Genomic DNA, 6,243 nt, shown 5'->3' on the forward strand with positions numbered 1-6,243 from the left:
TTAGTGACTTTCTGTGGTACCAATATTTTGTTAATTCATTTAAAACCAATTTAATGAAATGTTATCACTTATTAAATCACTTACAATGGGTTACCCTGACAACCACTTTGGGCCCCGGCCTCCAGTGCAAGCCACTTCCCAACTTAACATACAAATTGCCTACCCTAGGCTCATAAAAGTATAAATCAAAGAATCACAAATTTCACCTCAACCCTATACCAGTGATTGGAAAACATCAAAAGTTAATTCACAATAATATATCAGTTCTCTAATAGCAATTGGAAAGCATCTCAAAATTACTGATCAAAGACTCAAAAATGATTAAGTCAAATATGTCATAACATGAGATCACCAAGAACAAATCATACAAACACCTCAGCTTCACACGAGAACACTAGAAAGCAATAATGAACAATAAATACAAACTCATCATATAGCATACCAACACATTACCATGGTTAAGTTTAAAAGATCAAGATCAATTCATCATAACATCACAATCACAAAAACCCCAAGCCTCTAGTAGATGTCCTAGAACTGGTCAACGCTTTAGTCAACCCAAACCCAAAGCATAGACAACATACAAAACAATGTAGTTCGTAGTTTGGAATGATTTTGAAAGCACATAATTTTGAGTTAATAGTAAGGTTTAAATATTTATTTTAGTGTAAGTTTGCGAGTACCTAAGATTTACATTTTAACCCTTACTATTTAACTCATTTCTTGTTTTAAAATAAAGTACACAATTACTCTTATCCTATGAAATTTAACATTCACAATTAAATATCATCAGATGATTAATATTTATCTCAAATAAAATATTATAATAATAATTAACCATTCATAAAAATCACCACAATTTTATTGCTAATCAAAATTATTAAATAATAATTATATAAATCTTTTCAAAGAAATAACTTAAATATTATTAACTAATACTTCATTATTAATTATTATCTTATTTGAACTAAAATTAATTACATTAAATTAAAAATTATTTATAACTAATTAATAATAAACTATATTAAAATTCATTAATTAATTAAATTAATAATTAAAACATTATTAATAAAAATTATTAATTAATTAATAATTAAATTTTAATTAAAATTTTTAAGCAAAATTAAAAAAAGAAAATGCAAATATAATAGGTGGTTTAAGGCCTACCGGCCATTTAACAAACATCTATTGCCGTAAAGCCTACGGTTGCTGCCGCGGCCGTGCTATGGTCACAGTAGTTATTAACTACTACTGCGAGCAACAACTACGAATTATAACTCTTCTTTTCAAAAATGCTCCCCCTCCTATATTATATATATATTTTTATAGAATTTCTTATCACTATTCTGATAGGAAACTTATGGCAAACCATTTGAATTTTCCAATTAAAAATTCTATTTATTTCAAACCCTCCCTGATTAAATACAAATTTCTTTCATCTACATAATGAGGTTTTCAAATTGATTTATAGTTCTTTCAATCCTAATATATAGATGAGACTCAGTACAAATATCATAAGATTCAAAACAAGAGAGCAAAAGATTCATACAATGAAATCCCAAAAAAATGATTTTAACAATCAAATAACATAATTTAACTGGGTGAGCAAAAATCAAGAATCTACCTAGTTCTAGTGCTAAAATCACAAACACCCAAAAGATTTGTGAGAGAAATTTCTTCTCTCAAAACCTTCTCTCTAAAAATTCCTTCTCCAAAATTCCTAGTTCCTTCCCAAAACTTATGTTCTTTGAAAATGAACCCTCAAATGCTGATAAGGAGTTCTCTCCTAAATTTGGGACACTAATTGTGCGATCACTTGAGAGGACTCCTTGCTCACAGCTCTTAACTCTTTATTAACTTTTCTTTTCTATTTTCATGCATGTTTTATGCAATTAAAATATCTTTATAAAATTTACTTGACTTCTCTTTTTTATTAATTTATTAAATTTTATTCTCATGCATAATTTATGCAATCTTAAAATTCTTTAATAAATTAATATCTTTTCCATGCTCTAATTGATTTTTGAAATGTTAATTGATAAAATATTTATTAACTTAAGTAATAATAATATTTAGCATTTATTCATAAATGGACTCCTAAATATATTATTATTAAATTAAATAAAGATTATCACATTCTAAATTAAACTTATAATTTTATCTTTAAATTTAATACTTTTTGTTTAATTAATTTCTTAATTAATTAAATATAATTAAATATTAAAAATATCATAATAATTTTCCATTAAATTAAATCATTTAATTTGAATTAATTAATAGAAAAATCACCAAAGACTTAAAGGATGAAATACAAAAACTCATCATAGAAAAGCACATACAAGATCAAACTAAAAGGTTATAATTTCAAATTTATGTCATATGATGCATTCAGAAGGTAAACATCTTAGATACTTGTTCTAATTTTCTAGGACAAATGGGTTTAAAGGTTAGGATTTGGACTTAAGAATTCATCTCCCCTCTCTTACCATTGAGATAATGCAATAGGGTACGCTCATCTTGGCGATTCAGGGAAGTCGATACCCGATACTTACAATTTGCATGAAATCCATGCATGAACAAACACATATATACTAAGCTAAACAGGCAATTGCAGGAACTAATGCATCATGTAGATCCTGACTAGCAGGTGACTAGGACTCCCTTCCTTAACCACATCAAAAACATCATACATAAAGAAAATATACACACACCATACACATGTAGTATGGCATAAGTATCCATCAGAAAACACATATGATAATCTATCTGACTAATCATCATCAATAATTGAAATCACTGTCATAATCATCATGCATACATTAAATATAGAGTACCAAGCAATCTCATCATAAAATCAACTGAATATGAAACAATATCTGATAATCTCAAAACTAATGCTACTAATTATCAAGCATAAAACTAGCCTAAAAGAGTTTGGCAATAATAACAAAATGCAAACTAGGGGCAGGCACTACATGGAGTATGTCATATCCTGAGAGCACCTCCATCATGATGACATCCACTTGATATGTAGGATCAAACATCATGTATCTCACAATGCTCTCATTGATTTATAATAGGACATACAACAGAGAAAGCTCTCTATTATAAGGGGCATCTAGAGGGGTAAATGATAGCTCCTTATTACACATTCTCTGATTGAGTGGTAATATGAGAGTGATGCTCTCCATATTAACAAATGGGCTATCACTTGATGAATGGGGAGATGCCGATTATGGAAAGATGAAATTTGCAAAATTCAACAAAAAATTATTAGTGTAACTTTGTAGTTCACTTTTTGTGTTATCTACCAATTTGTTTATATTTTTCTTCCTTTCATAAAAAATGTAGGTGTTTAATATGCTAACAATGTTCGATGTCATTACTGAGCACATGCTGGAATTGGAAAAATTTTAAACCATCATGCTAATGAGAGTATGGAAAATTGTGCAGATGATGCAAAATATTGGGAAAAGTTACCATCTTTTGCGCTAAGATGATAATCACCTAGGAGCCTATTTAAATTTTTTTTTTTGTAGAGAAGTAGTTTCTCTTCATGACTTGAGGGAGTTTGATTACGATAGCAACAATCCTATTCTTTCAGGACCCGTCTAAGGAAGATAAACCCCTATAGGAATTTGAAGATGATTTTCCATATAGTGCCATGGGATGTTGATGACATGTCAAAGCACTACAAAAAATTGTGAAGTTGGAGCATTTAAATAAAGTTTCTCCCTTATTGTTGACTGCAAGATCCTTAAGAACATCCTTTGGATGTGTTGTTAGATGGGTATAAGGAATCTTCATAGATATATATTGGTACCTTTAAATAAAACCATTTTTTTTCATTTGGATTTTGCATGTAGTGAACAAGGGTAAGGGACAAATTGGCCCAACACTAGCTTACTCAAATAGTTTTATGGTGAGCTAGGGTGGTCAAGAAGACTAATTGAAAAAAAAACCTTTAAGACTTAAATAAGTATAATGTGAATCAAGGAAATTGGATTTACTTAACTAGAATAACTAATGAAAATGTGATAACTACTATAATTAGGAGGACAAATTGTTTGGCTTTGTGAGTTCACTATCGTAGACACTTGCCCGAGTCTAGGACTACAATGCAGCTACAAGATAGTAGTGTCTCCATGCATACGTCTTGTAGAGATAGGGTCTAGAAAATGAGGGAGAATAGTGTGAGAAAAACAACTAACTAAACAAAATACACAACTAGTTTAAGAGCATAAAACAAAGATCATGACTAAGCTACACGATCAACTATAACAATAGAAACAAAAAGAAAAAGGGAGCTTACAAAGGAGTTAGAAGAATATCAACAACCTTCCCTCCTTCCTCCCCTAAAAAATGCACACAAACAGGAATTAATTTTTTTAGAGATGTTTGGAGACCTACCTTAGTTAAGTCCTTGTTCTTGTATTTCACCTTCACAACCACCAGATAGATAAATTGGTAAATCAACTAGAAGACAATGGAAAATGAATGATAATAAATGTAATAACAAGATTATGGTCAAGATATTACATTATGCACCAAGAAAAAGAGATGAATTGAGATGAGTGAACTCATTTTTGAAGCCATGAAGTTGAAGCTCAATAGAATTAATTTGAGATAGCGATAAAGGTGGTGGAGTTGTAACATGAGATCTAAACACTATAAAAAGTTGTCTAAGAGCTAAGAAGAGAGACCAAGATGTAACAAGAAATTGAAGAAATGTCAAGAAAGTATGAAGGATTGTCTCAAAAGTGTCACAAATAAAGGCCAAATGAAGCCAAATTGATAAGTTTTAAGCTAGTTGAAGGGTTCTCAACATCAGCAAGCGGTGAGAAGAGGCATTACATTATAGAGATGATAGTTGTTCTTGACATCAAGAAGTGCTGGGAAGAGCCATCACATTGTAGACATGATAGGTGTGATGTCCCAATGACCACTTACACAACAGACTCACAACCTTAATGTGTGTCACACGAATATCTTATTCACATGCATGTGTCCCTAGCTAAACAAGTTGTATTGTCAAAATTTCCGACAAGAAAATGATAGTGGATGGAGGTACATGTAGGCCTATGTTGAATTTTGGTTATTTGATTAAGGTAGAGGCATCATGGAATTCAGAACTACATGCGGTGCAATTTTCGATACAACAATATATCTATGTGCATGTGTGTAAGGCATACATACATATATGTTAGAGGGGTGAGATGGCATTTTAGATGGAGCATTTGAGGAGATAATTCATGTATACTATTTTAGATGAAATAATTAATAAACAACTTGCATTGACAACCAAATCTCTATAGAGAAAAGGAACAATGTATTGTCATGGAGGATATACAGGTAAAAAATAGGCCATTCAAGCACCATGATGATGTGATTATAGAAAAATGGTTATTTCTAACACATTTATCTTCAAAACACTATGAAGGTATGATTTTATGATTTAGTAAACTAGAGGATGTCTAAGATGTTGCAAATAGCTATTTAATAACTAAATTAGTCCAATGTAGGTTCAATAACATACAAACACACATATCTACATTAATTAAGCAACATCCAAAGAAGATCTAAAACTTCTCTTAACATTCGAAGTGATAAAAAAAGAACAAAACAAGTAAATAAAATAATCATATGGTTAAAACTAATGAAAATAATTAAGAATCAAGAAAAATGTTGGTAATTTCTCATATTTCTATTAGGTTAGTTGTCAAAAAGTAATAGTTATTACATCCTATGATTTTATATTAAATGAGTGAATAATAGCTTCATCGATATAGTGCTTAAAGGTTTAATTTTTTGACAATAAATTAGTATCATTAGTTGAAAATGATGGAACATTGTAAAGCCATCACTATTCTCCCTTTTCCAATTCATAGAAAGGATTCGGAATCAAAACATTTTCAGAATTTTATTTTTTCTGAATCAAAAGATGAACTAACTTTTGCTAAGGAAGAGTAGTTAAAGATGAAGGACAATTTTGATGCATCCCTGCAATTAAGATCTTCCATTTTTGAAGAAAGGGCATTGAAAAGGTCCCATGGAGTCGTAGTCACTTAAGAGGTTTTCCATTTGATCAACTTCTACAGTTAGATTGTACATCGGATTGGAGAAAATATTATTTGTGGGAAAAAATGATTTTGACCTCCATGCTAGAGGAGTTGGTCTTGATTTTCTATTGCATTGCCAATAAAATTATGTGCAGATTTTTGCACATTTTAAAACTCAAGACTG

Source organism: Cupressus sempervirens, chromosome 4 (assembly GCF_028749045.1).
Source record: "Cupressus sempervirens isolate cs-2001-9-10 chromosome 4, ASM2874904v1, whole genome shotgun sequence".
Lineage (NCBI taxonomy): Eukaryota > Viridiplantae > Streptophyta > Pinopsida > Cupressales > Cupressaceae > Cupressus > Cupressus sempervirens.